Raw genomic sequence first — 17,576 nt, forward strand, 5'->3', positions numbered from 1 at the left:
CAGAGTGAAAGAGAGCCTGGGGAGTGCAGTCCAGAAAGGCGGCCTCCTGGGCCACATACCAGGGCAGAGGAGGGCTCAGGGGTTTTGTGTGTGTGTAGAGGGGAGACTAATCAGCGGGCCGCTTCTTACTCTTCTCCCTTGCCTTTACCCTTCCCTCTCGATCTTACTTTCTGGAAAGAAAGACACAGCAAAAGAAAATGAAGTCAGTTCTCTCAGGGTCCATGAACCTATCTGGTCTATTTGCCCTTTGTGGGGGATGAAGACTGCATGTGGGCTCTGTGAGAGCCGGGATATTTGTGTGTTTTCTTTTCTTTTCTTTTTTTTTGTTTAAAGATTTTATTTATTTATTCATGAGAGACACAGAAAGAGACAGAGGGAGGCAGAGACACAGGCAGAGGGAGAAGCAGGATCCATGCAGGGAGCCTGACGAGGGACTCGAACCCCGGCCTCCAGGATCACACCCTGGGCTGCAGGTGGCACTAAACCGCTGTGCCACTGAGGCTGCCCTATTTGTGTGTTTTCTTTGCTGCCACATCCCTAGTTTCCAGAACAGTGTCCGGCACGTAGCAAACTGCCCCGTGAATTTCAGTTGGTCAAGTAAATATATTCACTTCTGCTGTGCTAGACATTATACACATATTATCTCATTTAACGATCACAACAGTCCAAATAAGTAGGCAGCTGCTTAGCATAGTTGTGCAAGCGGTGTGGGAGTGGGTAGGTTTTAAAATCTAACACTTGTCCCCTCCCTGCCCACCCCCAAGCCTTGACACCTGGCCCAGGACATGGTCAACCCTCAGGAATTTTGTGGTTAGTCCACATTTTTGTGCTTTATTCACCTTATTGCTTTTGTATCTAGCCAGTATGTAAGCTTTACTCTTGTTTCTTCTTTCTATATGAAAGAGCTGAGTTTCTGAAAAGCAGAGCCTGCAAAATTGAAAGCCCAGTCTGTCACTGGTAGGACCTGTTGCACAGGTAGGACGTGGTGTTGTGCACAGGTAAAATGCTTCCTAGGGCAGAAACGGAGGCTCACTGGTAGGTCTCCCCGTGATTTTCAGGAAACTCTAGGTTGTAATTTCTGGGTCTGGATTTGAGTTTTCTGCAGGAAGGTAGGAGTGGTAAAGACTCTTCCCTCTACCAAAGGAACAGAACCTGGGAGCCGGGATGCCTGGGTGGCTCAGCGTTGAGCACCTGCCTTCCACTCAGGGCGTGATTCCACGGTCCCAGGATCGAGTCCCACATCAGGCTTCCTGTATGGAGCCTGATTCTCCCTCTGCTTATGTCTTTGCCTGCCTCTTTGTGTCTCTCATGAATAAATAAATAAAATCTTAAAAACAAAAGAACCTGGGAACCCAGTTTACACCCTAGCCCAGTGGTGCTACTTACTCCAGTACAGTGACCCCGTAATGCAGAAAACCCCAGAACACCATCCAGATGTGGGAATTTCTAAGGCACTCCTTGCACTTCAACTTGAGGATGAAAATATACAAGTAAGTTTCTTGCATGGGTATGGAGAAATTAGTTTTTATTTTCTGTCACGTCTTTAGTTCCCAGCGCCCTGACCCAGTAGTACTGCACATCACTCTGGTGGTCCCCATCCCCGTGCTGGCCAGGCAAGCCTGCCTGCCACTCACACTCTACAACCACTCATTACAATCCTGGTGACTCAAAGCATTAAAGATGAAAAGCAATGCAAAACAAAGCAAAACAGAAACTCAGACTTTGTCCCTTTGGGTGTGATTTATGCCCAAATAACTGAAGACAGGGAAAATCTGAATGTGAAAATCCTACCTGAAAGCCTAAGAGGGATGTGGCTCTCCCAGGGTTACTGTTTTCCAGTAACAGAGATGTCTGTCAAACCCCATCCCATCACCTGCCTCATGCCATATATAGGAAAACCTGAGACTACAACTAGAATGAGGTGTTGTCTTAAAATATATAATTAAGTTATTTTGCATGCATAGCCTCTAAATAATTCAGATTTCTGGCTTTTTCATTTAAAAAAGCATATATTCATCTGTTACTTTTAGCAATGGTTAATGAATACTTGATATCAATCTTTCGTAAGTATCGTCCTGTAGGCATCATACCTCCCAACCCAACTTGTTTCTGCACCTTGCCTTGTAAGGGCTGTACTTCTATGTAAATGCCTGGCATGGAGGGAACAGCCTCACGCACAGAGCCATGCATCCGGAGGGCAGGGCTGAGCTGGGGGCAATGGCGAGAGACGTGGCTGAAGGAGCCCCGAGTCCCCAGGCTGGGCCATGGCCCCACAGAGTGGCGAGGAAACAACAACACTGGCTCAGAGATGCAACTCCGACGACAGGGAGATGCCGATGAGGGAAGCCGGCTCCTGGCCTTGACCAGGGTGCCATGAAATGACAAGTAGCAGTGCAATTCAACAGAATGGCACGGAAGGTGACAAGGGGCCAAGAGATCGGGTGGGAGTTGCCACCATTCCGGGGAGGGTGCAGACGACCAAGCGGAACAGCCCCAGTCCCTGCAAAGAACATCTGGATCCGGCCCCGCACAGTCATCTGGTGAGAAGGGCATGTGCTGCTCAGGGCGGGCACCGCAGGCTGGCAGCTAAGGGCCGCTGTGGGCACCTCGGCATTGGGTCTTGCAACCTCACTGCGATCAAGACATGAAGCCATCAGAAATTTCACCTGCATTTACAATTGTGGGAGGCAGATTTTTTTTTTTTTAAATCAAACTAAGTGAATTAAGAAGCCTTTCACTGGAGGCATAATGTACTCACAGTAGTTTCCAAATAAATGGTGTCACTCTTCAGGTAAATCACTCCGAGGCTTGGGCCTAGTGCAGATGTTCATTGGGGCAGGGAACAGAGAGCGGCTGCATCTAGAGCAGACAAGGAAGAAAGATAAGGCCGTTAAACGACAGGTGATGGTGACCAGTTGTGTCCATGGAGACCGAGCCCAGGGACTTGGGTGCGAGTCTGCTCCTGCCCCTTTGCACCGGCGAGTGGGACAGCAGGGGTGGTGGGGGCAGAAGAGAGGATGTGGCCCGGGCTCCGGGGGGTCTGAGATCTTCAGCAGCACCCTGTCTGTGCACACGGGCTTGATTTCGTGGTGGGGAGATGGAAGGTGGGGTGTAAGGGGGAGGTGTCCTTCCACCTTGTCACGACTGTTTCGGTGTTCTTGGCTCCACGGTAGCCTCCCCTACTTTAGTGCCCAGTTCTCTTCTGCTCTAAAAACGTCACTGAGCTGGCCACGTCTGAGCTCGTGCTGTGCCCCTGCCCCTCACTTCAAGGTCTCCGCTGTCTCCTGTGTCCTCACACGTGGCGCTCAGCCTTAGGGGCTCCCGGGCCGACCATCGTCTCCAGCCTCGCACCCAGAGGTCCATATCCCAGGCCTTGCCCTTTGGGCCACACTGAGCCCCGATGACCACATTATTCCCCAAACTGTCCTCCTTTCTCACCAGGACACCGCATTACCCTGACTTTCCTTCTACCCCTCAGCTCATCTGCCTCCTTTCCTGGCTTGTCTTCTCCCTCCTGTTCCCTAAATGTAGATATCCCTCAAGACTGTCTTCTTCATCTTTGCCTACACCCACCCTGCATGACCTCAACAATCACTTCTCCATAGAGAACACCCACATGGCTATCTTTAGTTCCTGCTTGTCTGCAGAGCTCCAGATCCATATTCTTAATAACCTCTGGTTATTGGTTCATTCACTCATTTGCTTGTTCATTCATTCATTCATTCATTCATTCAGTGTTTGCATAGCATCTATCAGGCACCTGGAAAAGATGAATAAGACAGGGCTTCTCACTCTGAGAAGCTCACACCTCCATCAAATACTGCACAGGCACTTCTAATTCAGAATTTTAAAACAGAATTCATGGTCTCTCCCTGAAAATATGTTCCCATTTCCTGCCATGTTCCATTTCCTACCATCTCCACCCAGTTACTTGGTCCTACAATGGAGGAGTCAGCTTCAAGTCCTCCTTCTCTTTTGCTTCTCAATGTCAATCGATGGCCAAGAGATGTGGTTTGTGCTGAGGCTGTGCTTCCTAAATCAGTACCTACTTTCTATCCCAACACCTGTTTATCCCTCTGTCACCTATGCCAGGACTTTCATGAGAGCCTCTCAATGGCTTCACTTCTTCCGGGTTCTTTTTACTTTTAGCCCATCCTTCACACCACTACCACATTAATTTTTCTTGAATACCATTCTAAATATATCACTCCTTTGCTCTTTGCCCACTGGATTAAATTCAAACTTCTCAGTTTGGCATTCAAGGCCCCCACAATGTAGCCTCAATCTAATTTCCATTTTTTGCAGTGGAAGTGAAGTCCCACTCTTTCCCATCCAGATACCACCTCACTTATGAAGCATTTCCCAAAGGAAAGTGCCCTAGCTGAGTCCTCAGGCACTTTCTGCATGACTCGCTTTGCATGTTCTGTGAACTCTAGTAATTATTTGTGCAACTTGGCTCCCCCTCTATAAGCTCCTAGGAAGCAGAGACGATTTTTACTTTGCGTACTCTAAAGTATGCAGTGCCTTACACGGAGATTTGTGCTCAGCTGATGTCTGCTGAGCCAAAGTTAAAAGGAATCAAGATTCATACTTCGAGTCATGGAAACTGAGACTGAATTGGAAAGACCTGAAAGCTCATCGCCTCTCATTTTTCAGATGAGATTAAGGGAACGGACTTGCTCAAGGCCACATCCTTGCTCCTGGTTGAACAGCTATCACTGATAGAAAAGGTCACAGATCTTTAAACATCTGCCAGTGCTTGCTCAGCACCAACAGGCCCAGTAGACCATCAATAGTGACCGGACCAGAGAGAATGAGGGGCTCGGGGGGGTGCACAGCCAGCAAGGATATATTGGGTCCCAAAATATAAAGAAATGTGCTTCACTTATTCACTTCAGTACACTGAAATAATAAATATCCTTTTGTAGATAAATAATGTTAAAAAATGAGGGTGGATTTAAAGAACAAGGAAGCGAACCTTTCTAACACCGTCAGCAGAAACAATTATGACAATATTGCAAATGCTACCACAGGGTGATAAACTCAGGGTGAAAACCAGGATGAAGGAATTTCTCACGCTTTACAGAAGCAGTGGGTTCAGCTGAAGTTCTTGGTGAAAACATGCCCCAGTAATTCTCTGGTTAAATTCTGACCTTGTGGAAACAGAGGCCACTGGCAATCCTGCTATTATGCGACTCACGTCAGCGTGTCTTTTCCACCTAGTTTTTGCCTGGGGTTGATCTTATAAGTTTGGCTAAATTTTCCCTGATTTTTCTTTCACTGTATCATCAATTTACCTGGGGAAAGGCATAGATGAGTGCTCCCAAGTCTGCCCTAACTTTCTTCCCTTCTTTTCCCCTCCCGATAGAAGAAGTATCATTGTTTAATCTCCTTTCTATCCTCATCCTCAAGCAGAATTCTTTCCTTTTGCCCAAAGATGAAAAGCTCTCCCCAGAAAACATGTGGGATAACGGCGTTTACCTAGGTGAGAAAACCAGACTTTGCCAGGGAATCACGGTGGTGTTTCCTTGGCCAGGAAAGCTCAGCTCTTAAATGTTAGCCCTCCAGCACTACATGACTTCATCTGCCTCTCCCAGGTGAGTACTTAACTTAGTGTTACTCACCAGAGGAAGAACTCGGTACTATGAATCAGATCCTTTTTGGCCAATATGGGGGAGCCATGCTATGCACTGAGACATCTATTCAATAGCAACACCCCAGTAGCCACGTAAATGGCAAACTGGGCTCAAGAGCTCTCTATAGTTCTTACTAAACCATCTTATGGCTGGACAGGTTATCAACACTTCACCAGACACAGCTTCCTTTCTCTTTTCTCCCCACGGCAACTACGTTAAAACGATAAAGGATATCACTGACCGATATGTCTAGTACATTGCAATGAAAAATCACCTGGAAGCATACGAATCCATTGTGTAATTAGATAAATGTGCATTTTAAATATGCCTAACATTTGGCTTAAACTGTGCATTTTATAATTAAATGGAGACATAATCTTTCTGTCCTTGAATCTAAACTCTTTCCCAGCCCCACATCCTGCTGCTGTAATCTTCCTTTCATTTTTTGGCAAACGGTCACCTCTCCCCCTCTCCTCACTTCCCTGCACGCCTCAGCACACACCTAGGGGCCTATTAATCAGAACTACTGCGTAGTGTGTCATGTTTTACTGCTTAAAGGGTGGGGATGCTCTAAAAAAGACTCGGTGAGAATGACTTCATGAGGTTTCATATTTATTCTCTTGCAATGACTTCCATATCCAATGTACATAGTTTTTAAGTCAAAGGATAATTCTGAGAGGCTGCTGGGGCTACACATTCTTCCCGGAGTCTGGAAATCCAGCTGTTCTCTGTGCCTCTTACATCATCACTGTAATAAAGAATCTGCTCTTGGAACCCAGCTGGCAGAGTTCTTGATGGTGTCAGAGGCAGAGGAGACAGTGGGTCATTTCCATTCCAGTCTGTTTTATTGTTGACGTCTCTGCAGCTCTGCCTTGGAAGCCCTTGGAGAGCAGAGCTGTTATGTAACACAAGGCCACACATCACCTCAAGGAATTTTCTGTGGAGGTCTCATTTCAGTGTGGCTCTTCCCATTCTTTGGAAATCACACCAAATCATTCTAAAATGACAGATGGGGCCCCTTCATGACCAAAGCTTACAAAAAAGATAATAGTAACAATAATAGCTACCATTTGTTAGATGGCTACATTTTGTTAGGCACTGGATGGGGAATATTTTTACATGCAAATACATGCTCCTTGAATCCTCACAGCAATGCTGTGCTGTAGGTATTAGTATGCCCATTTTACAGATGAGGAAAAGTGAGACGAAGAGAGCTCAAGTATCCATTCTGTGGATAGTGAGGTCAGAATTCAAGGTCAGATCTGAGCCAGATTGCTCTGACTTTAAATCTGGGAGGAGGGAGTTGTTCTGTTTTTGTTTGTTGTTGTTGTTTTCCTTACTCTACAACAACTGTTCCATCACAGCGACATGTTTCTAGTTCCTACTGTGACATCAGCATAAGAAAGACGCTTATGCTATTTCCATGATGATTCAGAGCTACTGAAAAAACTAGGAGCACAGACCTCACGTGAAGGAGCTCTTTCAGCAACTATCAGTAAGTGGAGCTCCTTCCTAAGTTCCTTTCTATTTGAAGACGAGAAGATCTTTTATCGGTCTTCTCAGACTAATGAACAAATGAATCATGCAGGATTTCTGAGTCAGCATGTCTGGGAATGAGTCTGTGATTCTGCATTTCTAGAAAGCTCCCAAGTGATACTGATGACACTGGTCTGGGTACCACAGGTCTCATGTCTGACACTTGCCTTCCTACTGTTTTGGAAGGAGGAGTTCAAGCTGAACAACTTGGCTAACAGCTCACACGGCACGACTGGCTTCTGATTCTGGGCCAGTTTGTCAGGTCATCAGGCATTAGATAGAATTCAAGGAGTTTCTGGCATAGAGCACATTATGAAAAAAAATTGTTCCTAGATCCCCCAGGGCTCTACTGTACCCCCATTGGAAATTAAAATGATAATGTCTCTAACATGTAAAATTCCTATTTTTTTACATTATTGTTATTTTTAACAATAATTATCTGGTAATAATTCAAATAACACCTTTCCTCTGAGAGATTCAATGAGCTTTGCTAACCTTAATTGTCTAACAGCAATTCCCAGGTGTAGATAAAGCTGTCTCAAAGATCACAGTAAATTTAAAATTGTTCCACTTCCCTCCTTTCTTTGCCCCAAATGTAGTGATGAATTAGTGGTGGAGGTTTACTAATTGGCAAAGACCCACGTCTCATAATTTGAGGCATTAGAAATTTTATAAAGGCAAAGTAAATCTAAGAAATAGTCAGCAGAGAGGTGGTAGTAGGGCACAAAATATTGGTGAGAGAAAAAAGGAAGGAGAGTTAAGGGGAATAAGAGGATGAAGAAAGTGAAATTATAGAACTAGCCCAATGACCTTGGATGAGTCATTTAACCTCTAGGTGGCTCAGCTTTTCCATCTGTAAGAAAATGTGGATTTTATGATTTTTAAGGGTCCTTAAAACTACAGTAGTCCCTCGAGAAGAAAGATGTGGAGATTAAGTAGCTCATCAACCTGTTAAACCATTAAACCTGTAAGGAAATCTATTTGACTTTTAACTTTTTAACTAATTTCCTGAAATGAATTCCCAAGTCCACATCACTAACCCCACCTCTCTGGAAAGTGGTAATAAAAACCGTTTAATAAGGCACCAAAGTCATCACGGCCAGACAAACAAGTCATCAGCCCCATCTTCACTTTCCAATGCTATAATAAATGTTTTACTTTAAAATACTTTAGGTCCTTTTAAAAAAAATTTTTTTTTAGCTCTTTAATTAATCACTAGTTAATACCCATGTCCAGAAGAAATACGTCTGATGGCTTGAAGACCCCTGGGATGGCCTTGCCAATAGAAGGTCCTGCTGTTTGTCACATTAAATCTATGTTAATTTTCTCCATAGAGACCTCTTGATTCCTCTTTGACAATTCACAAACTCTGCTAATAACACTTGCATGTCCCAGGAGACTTTGAGCTATCAGGTACAGTTGATTCTTAATTTTAAACTAAGAGATCTCTGCATCAGGTGAGAGATATCTATTTCAATACTCATATACATATCACATATCCCTATGTAGACACACACATATAGGCAGTAATAATTTTTCTGGTTTTAATGGATAACTGGCAATGGGAACTCCTTCTCTAAGTCACTTTGCACTGGAATCTTCCCCATCAGCAAGCCTGCCACAGGTCCTGGTTAGAAGGCCATTTTAAACTATGTAATGAGGATTCCAACAGGGACATGACTTATGGTGCAGCGTGTTATTTGTGTAATATCGGAGTTATCTGTACCTTGCTTCTTGCACGGAGTACATGTTCTGGACTAGTCATTACGGTTTCTGGCTAAATGGAGAAACAAGTACTGAGAAACATCAAAGTGACATTATCCTGAAGAACACACACTGCCACCATCTCCAAGTGAACATCACTCCCCTTTTCCTGCTTCCATCATCTCTACCGTACCATTAACTGAGTGCTGACTGGGTGGCAGGTGTTTATGTTGGGCACTTTCCATACATTGTTTAGCTTTCTTTTCCTTTTTTTTTTTTTAAAAAAAGATTTAGTTATTTATTTATAAAGATTTTATTTATTTATTCATGAGAGACACGCAGAGAGAGGCAGAGACACAGGCAGAGGGATAAGCAGGCTCCCTGCGGGAAGCCTGATGTGGAACTCGATCCCAGAGCCCTAGGATCATGCCCTGAGCCAAAGGCAGACACTCAACCACTGACCCACACAGGTGTCCCTCGATTTTATTTATTTATTTATTTATTTATTTATTTATTTATTTGAGAGAGAGAGAGAGAGATATAGCGACAGAGATAGAGACAGCTCAAGCAGAGAAGAGAGAGAGAAGCAGACTCCCCACCAAGCAGGGAGTCCGATGCAGGGCATGATCCCTGGGATCATGACCTGAGCTGAAGGCAGACACTTAATTGACTGAGCCACCTAGGTGCCCTTGCTTAACTTTATTTCTTATAATCATTCCTTAGGAGTAGGAATTATATTCTGATTTTACAGATGAAGAAACTGACATTTTAGGAAAAATAAGAATATTTACCATAGTCATAGAGCCAGAGGGTAGCAAAGCAGGGCTTTAAGGCCAGGTTTTAGCCACAGAGCTCTACATCTTAATCTACACCTAGCTAGTGCTCTCCTGCCTGCATCCCACCCCTGTTCATTGAGCTCCTCACCAGGGGTTTGTACTCAACTCTCCATCATAGTCCTCTGCTGCCTTCTTGTACCTGTTTTAACCTTTCTTCAAAACCTTCCACATTTGATTTATGTTCCCTCCCTCTACTTTGATCGATGCTTCAATCCAAAACTCATTACCATTGTTTCCATAGATCTTTACCACCATCCTTCTCCAGCTACTTTGTAGCCCTCATCTTCATTCCAATGGACTCTTTCCAGGTTTCACATTTGACATTAAGTGTTCCAACCCCAGCTGGAGAACTCCCCTTCCTCAAAGCCCAAGGAATCTCCTCTTTGCTCCTGGCCTACTAGTCGGCTCCTGCTGGCTTCACTGGATGTCTTTGTCCAGTCTGACTTTACTCCAGGATCAACCATTTCAACACTGTTCTCAAGAACGCTCCAGATTTCCTTGCTCCCTGACCTTCTGTATACAGGGTCTTTTTTCTCATGTTCTGCAACCCTGAATCCATATCACCACTTGTCATTCTCTCGCACTCTCAGAACAAAACCTGACACATGCATGTCATCTGGACCCTCACTCCTGCTCAGGGTTGCTTCTTAATACAAGCCTCCAATAGTTTTCTTAGCACGTCCTACTTTATCAAGCTTATTCTCCATTTTCTTCTTCAGTTGATGACCTTGCCTCCCACATTTGTAAGACAATCTAGACCATCCAGTGTGGTAAGCTTACTGGCTCTCATGTCCAGTATCTCTGAGTTTTCGTCATTTTGTTTCCTCAGGATATACCTACACCTCTTTCCACATTCTCTTCCTATCTTGGAGGTTGTCCTCTTCTGATCTTTCTTCTTCCCTTTGGTTCTGTCAATCATATCTTGTTCTCTGTAGCCGATGACATGTCCATTTATAATAGTACCAGATTAATCATCACAATACAGTGTTTTGTCCCACCTTCAACTCCTGCCCTTCAGAATATTTCCAGGTGGCATATCTCAAGATGGGTTTTATAGAACACTAGAACTTCAAGATGCACCTCAAAGAAAGTTCCTTGTTTAAAGAAATATGGGAAACGCTGCATGCAATATGTTTCTCTTGCAAACTTATATAAGGCACATAAAGACATTAAAGGTGCTGAAGACCCCAGCACTGCCCAAACTTATTAGATTACAGACCATCCCCCGCCCTTTTCAATGGAACACTTATCGACCTCAGAATATACTTAGACAAAGATGTTTTAATGGATTTCCCTGGTTCCAAATACTTTAGCCTGGGTATGTAAGTTCACTGAATCTATATCAAATAGGCCCTCTCAGATTTCCTTTCTGTCAATACTCCATTTGGTCTAACCCAGTTGACTTACAGGGTGTCGGAAAGACTGAGCACATTTGTATTTCTGAGACCCTGAACATAGTATTTTGGCTGTTTAAAGTGCCTTTATCTCCTTTGCCTCAGCTAGGCCGTTCCTCTTCAAGACCCACACGAAATGATGTATTCCTTATGAAACCTTTCCTTGTGAAAACGGTCTCTGCCCATATTGAGCTCTGCCACTCAGTGAGCACTAAAATAAATGGCTATTGTCTAACACCTATTTTCTATATTTTTGGGGAGAATGTCGATTCTGTAGGGCGTGGATCTTGTTTTACACGTTACAGAAACTCCAGCACACTATGCAGTCCTCTGTGCATGCTGTGGGTCTCTAACCATAGTAAAGGTTACTGTAGATAGAGGCAGAGGACATTTGGGACATGGGTGAACAGAATGTGATTTCTGTAGCTATTGGGATAGTTTATTATGCTACAGACCCAGGTGAAATGTACTATCACCTTGTTGGGAAGAAATACCACCTACCCTCACTATTATCACCTCTTCAAATGATAACACACATGCTTTGAGGAGATGAAGAGTAGATGGAGATGAGCAAAGGCAGCTCTGTCTTTAAGTGAAAACAGGAATTTGCATTAGTTGACACCAAATGGGGAGAAGGGTAAAATCACCTAGGATCATCAAAGGACCCATGAAAGGTATCTCTGGAATGCCTCTCTACCAATGGTGAGATTACCATTCATGGTCATTAAATCATGGTAACCTAATGAAGAAGAAAAGGTTGTTCCCCTATGCAGGGAAGTCAGGGGCAGTATTGTGCAAGGACCCACTGCTCACAATGTGCCTGGTATACAGAATAGACCAGGCAGCCACCTGCCGAATGTCAGAGGATTGCATGCGCTCTTCCTTCCACTCATATTCCAACTCTCTCTTTGGATCCGTGTGGAGACATATTACACTGGAGAGGTCGAGGCGGCTTGGCTACCAGCAGCACAACATGCAGCCCCCAAATGATGAATTCCCTCTTTCCCATAAACTTCTTATTGCCACAGGACATAAGAGCATACAGCAGCTATACGTCTCAGGCAAGTGCGCAATAACCAGATATTAAAGGGCTTTGAGTTTTTCAGATTAGATGTTATCTGAAGTTGGGTCTGAACAGGTTCCCTGGTCGAGAGTTCATAGTGAGTCTAGGACTAGAAATTTAATGCCTTGATACCTAGTCAGGGAGTTTTATTACGTGAGAGAAGTCAGTATAGCTTCCTTTCTTCAAACTGCAGCAACAAATGATTTCATGTTTTAGCAAAAGAGAAAATGTATTTAATTAAAGTACAGTCTGTGAAGTATTTTGCTACCTTCCTGGATAAAAAGTGTTATACAAACAAAAGATTTAGTTAAAAACTATTTATAAATGAGAATGTTTACTTATGTTTACTCTAAAATAGGTATAGACTGTATTATGTAATGTGTGAAAAATAGTAGGATAATGGTAAAGATTCTGTAAAAGAAAACTCTGTGTTGGTCCTTAGTTAAAATTCCTAAGAGTGTATTACAATATTTATTAGTAGTAGTAGTCAATGAAGAAATATTTTTAAAACTGGAATTTTTATTAGGGGAGATTTTGGGTTAGTGAAGCTAAATGGCTTTGATATTTTCTGTCATGCTCCTGTTTAGAGTTGCCTTTTTGGACAATTTACACATTTGAGAGTGAAAATGAACGGTGGCCTGCCTTTTAGATGTGTGAGAGGCCACTGGGTCAAGGCTACTGCTTTCTGAGAGCCATGGGCCATTTCTATGGTAAAATATCTTAGTCTCTTCTTTTTGTGGTAAAAATAGGTGTTTACTTTTACGTTCTGGGTTGCCCAGATAATGAAGAGTACAGCTTAGTCTAAAACCAAGGTTTTTAGAGGAAACCTCACCACCACCCCCCTTTTTTTCTGAAAATACCATGGCTGCCAAAGAGCTCTGTAGCAAGTCTGAGTAGCAGAGAACTAGGTGGAGAATCAGAAGGCCTGCCTCATCTTCTGGATCTGATAAGAACTAGCTGTTGTGACGATGGTCAAGTCAACTTTCCTGAACCTTATAAAATCAAGAGCAAGGAATCAATGAATAGCATAATTACCTTCCAGACATAAAACCTCTCACCTGTAAAACAGTATTGATTAAACATGTGTGCTTTGCCTATCTTATATGAAGTTGTGAGGCTCAAGTCAGCTGAACATGTGCAAGGACTTTGCATTCTGCGAAGTACTGAATCACTGTAGTCTCAAAGAATGAATACTGGAAGAATTAGCAATGGGTCCCCTGTGTGTGTGGGAGTTGACAGCGCAGTCCATTTCCATTCAGGTTTTTGGAGAAACGGTAATAAATCAGTCAAATCCCACTCTGTCGGCCTGCCGCAGAGCCTCACTCGAGCAAAGTTCCTTGAGTGGGTGAGCCAAACCTCCCAGTTCCAAACCTTTCTGAGCAGGAGCTCCAGAGGATCCTGAGCCACAGGGCAGGTGACAATCCCTGTTCCTTCAGTGTATCTGAAACACTGGGGAGACCCCGGGGACAGTCCGTCCAGGGAGCTGGGGAGGAAGGTCAGACTGCACTGCTCCCAAGGCCTGGTTTTCTCTCGCACGCCTTGCCAGCCCACATGATTTTACCCGGCAGCCCCAGGAGACAGAAAAGACCCAGAATGAGCAGGAGCCTCCTCTCCTGATAACCTAAGTGCTGCTCTGATTGAAAGGCAGAGGGTATCAGCAGAATGGCTGCACCGAGTCCGCATTGATTTCTCCAGCCTTTGTCTGCGTCTGGTTTCTGTCTCGTTTGGAGGTGGTTACTGTTACTACAAGCAGCATGAATCATGTCTCTGTTAAAAAACAGAGCTTCAATTGTCTTACATAACCCCTGGTAACTGAACGTCTAATAATAGCAAGCCATTTACAGGTAGGGAGTCTGTCTTCCTCCCAGACACACACACACACACACACACACACACACACACACACTCTACTCCCAGTGCCTCACAGTAGAGTGAGACAGACAAGGAGGAGGCAGAAGGAGAAAGGGGACAGCACAATTGATTTTTTTTAATATTTTAAAATATATCGAGTAATCACACATCATGAGGCTTGATGATGGGTGTGTTTATGAGCTAGTTTAATAAACTGAAGGAAACAAGCGTTCTTCAAAGAATTTGAAATAGCAAGGAACCCTAAACACACCAGACAGCCACCTTCTCTACCACTCTACGACTGTATAAAAACCCCAAACCCCAAAGATGAAAGCAGGGTATAAAGGGTAGGAGCTGGGTTAGAAGTTTTGCTGGATTGGCTACTAGCTAGCACCAGATAGGTTTAATTTTCAAAGGACTTTTCCTCCTATCCTTTTGGCTTGACCAGAGAGAGATATTCCAAAGGTTCTTGGCTACAGTCACTGCATAAAATTCCAGACAGTGAAAAGCAACTGAAAACACGGCTGCCGTGGCCCACTATGCAGGTGATACAGTGTCGGGCATTGTAACCTGAGCTGCTCACTTTGGGAGAGAGAACCTTGCATCTGAAGACTTGTATTTTTCCCATGAGCATAATCTCTGCCTTGTACAACACGAGGAGGTCTTTTCATACATGAGCCCCACTCAGCCACCCGTTAAGGTGATTACCAAAAAGCAAATAATAGGACAGGCTGAAAAAAAAAACGGCTGGAAAATCATAAAGGTGAGTTTTCCTTTAAACCACCCATGTGAGGGGGGAAAAAAATTAGGCTCCAGACAGCAAATTAAAAAGTGTATGAGGGAAAAATAATATATATAAATTTGCCACATGCATGGCTTCAGTTGCTCACTACCTCATCCTGGTCAATCTGAGATCAATCACCGCAGGCATTATTTTTTGAGCATGCATTCCCCGGAGCCCCAGAACTCTAGATATCATGTAAATTGGACCCGGGGAGGACTTCATGGAAAATTGCAGATGGAGGCTACACCCTGCCACTCATTTGGGCCAGGACTACAGAAGGAAAACTTTCTTCTCTGTTTTGGTTGTTGGATAACATGAAATGGTGAACTAAGCTAGTTCAAACCAAAGAATGTCCTTGGAGACACCCACTTTGAAGACCAGCACCCGGTCTCATCTGCCACTTGACAGTTGTGTAGTGATATAAAAAAGGCATATGGATATAGTTATATGTCAAAATGGTGTGTGTTCCCTCAAAATAGGACTTTGCCGATTTTCCTTTTAGAACACTTTCTAAATCCATAAGGAAAAGAGTTTTAAATAGAAGAAAGAAGAGAAAGAATAAAAAAAGAAGAAAAGAGAGAGGAAGAGGGAGGAAAATCACTAATGTTTCCTTATCCCCACTTGCAAACCTGGTTGGAGCATATAACGAAACCTCCACTGCTGTTCTCTGATGGTCTTTGCTATGTGCCATATGGATGTGGTTTCTGGAGGAAATGAGTTCTAGGTTTTTCTCACAAATATACAAATGCAGAACAGGAGGGATCGTCACCACTACTTCACCCCACATAACAACAGGACCACAGTGGTGGGATGTGGCTGATGGGGCTAGAATCTTCTGCTTATTTCATTCACAGTTTACTGAAGTAAATTGATCTTAGAGTTGGTACAATGGTCGACTAGATGTTTTAATAAAAACAGCCACGAGACACCACTGTTTTCTTTGTAAAAGCCTTTCCCTTCTAACTACTGCGAATATATTGCTGAATGATTCCTGCTTCTGGAAGAGCAGGGGGGCCGTTGCCTCTTCTCCTCCTCTTGGCCTCACACACTAGCCTCTCCTATATGTTCATTAGGTGATTATATTTACCTGAAATTTCAGGGCACTACGTCAGCTGGTTCCTTCACAGTAGTGTGTTTGGCACCTGAGCAAGGGCCAGACGCATTTAAAATGTACAAGTGGGTTATTTTATTATTTGCATTGCAATAATAAGAGTATTTCTGGATGTTGCTGACAACTAGATCATAATAACCATATGTGTGCAATAAACCACAAGACATTGTATCAGAAGCTTAGAGTTCACATCTTCAAATAATCAAATAATCTAGAGGGTTTTTTTTTTTTTTTTTCAAAAGAGAAATGGATGCTCCTTCCCCCCTTTCATTAAGCATTTATAGAATGCCTATTGTCAGTGATGTACTCTTTGGTCACAGAAGGGAGCTGGGCTATGCCAGGCTCTCACCATGTTCTTTCTCCTCTAACACTGAACCAAATATCAGTAAAACCAAGTACAGCTTTTTTTTTTTTTTGAACCTGATAGGCAATCAGTGTGCAGTGGCTGGCCACACTGACGATGGTAGGCGCTGGTGATACTGATGGCAGTGGGAATGACGTCCTTATCAAGGCACAGCAGTTTAAGAACATCTCAGGGACAATTTGGAGGGGGTAAATGAGCAGATCTGGTCTGCTTCATGTATTCCAACAAATGTCTGGAACTCCAGAAACTTTTAAAAATCTAATCATATGATCATGCCATTTTTACAAGAATACTAAGATTCTTATGAAAAAGAGGCATATATGTTTATCTAGTAAGCTTCTCCCTATTTGGAGCATACTCAGAATACTTCTGAGAACACATTGTAATTTTTAGAATCCTTTATAAGAATCCAACAATTTATTATTGTAAACTAAACTTCAGTCCAGAGCAATTACTGGAGATGCTTGTTGACAATAAAGAGACATGAAGCAACATTGGTGGGATAAGGCAAAGTTAGAGTTCTCTAAACCCATTTCAGGGAAACTGAAGAAATGGCAGAGTGGTTCTGCTGGAAGACATCTGACTATAAATTAGAGGACCTGGGTCCCCAGGCATGTTTGTCCACTCTGCACGATCTTACGAGTAGTGAAACGTCTCTTGAGCCTCACCTCACCTTCCTCATCTGTAAAATGGGAGTGGTGGATTCGAAGTTTCTTTCTAGTTTAACATTTGCTGATTTTAAAGATGGGAAAGATGACAGAGTAATTCCCTCTTCCCCTTATTTTGATCTGTGTCTATGTGATTTGATTTAGGTTTAGGTTTCTGGGTTCTAGATGTCCCACAGTAAATAAGTCATTTTTTTCCTTGTATATGTAGGAAAATAATAGGCAAATAGTTCTCCTTTTCTCTCTATGTTGGTGTCTCCTCTCAATCAGATTGACAAACTGAGTAAGAATATGATCATCCTAGCTCTGAGGAAGGCTCTTTCTCATCCTCATCCCAGGCCCTCTCTCATGTTCATGCAAGCTTATCTGATTGGGTTATTTCTATATTTATGTCCTGGCTATTTTTTCTCTTTCAACTCGTTGAAATCTCTGGTAAGCATAGAGCTGCAAAAACAAAAACAAACAAATAAAACAAAACAGCTCTGTTTGAATAATTTACTTCAGTTTAAGCAATGTAAGAAAACACTGTAACACTCAAGGAAAAAGAAAAGCTTTTTAAAATACTCCTGTATCTTAGAAAAGACCAAATAAAATGTTACATCAATGATAGTCTCATCTGTTGTTACTGTTTT

General features: G+C 43.2%; 1 protein-coding gene across 30 annotated transcripts in view; it reads right to left on the reverse strand.

Annotated features, from left to right (window-relative positions):
- Positions 1 to 17,576, reverse strand: part of ZBTB20 (zinc finger and BTB domain containing 20) — a 750,813-nt gene that overhangs the window by 47,961 nt on the left and 685,276 nt on the right. For all 30 annotated transcript variants that reach the window (XM_038582898.1, XM_038582877.1, XM_038582882.1 and 27 more), the window contains one exon: positions 2,759 to 2,859. The gene's annotated coding sequence lies outside the window, so the exon portion shown is untranslated. The remainder of the gene's footprint in view (positions 1 to 2,758; positions 2,860 to 17,576) is intronic.

Source organism: Canis lupus, chromosome 33 (assembly GCF_011100685.1).
Source record: "Canis lupus familiaris isolate Mischka breed German Shepherd chromosome 33, alternate assembly UU_Cfam_GSD_1.0, whole genome shotgun sequence".
Lineage (NCBI taxonomy): Eukaryota > Metazoa > Chordata > Mammalia > Carnivora > Canidae > Canis > Canis lupus.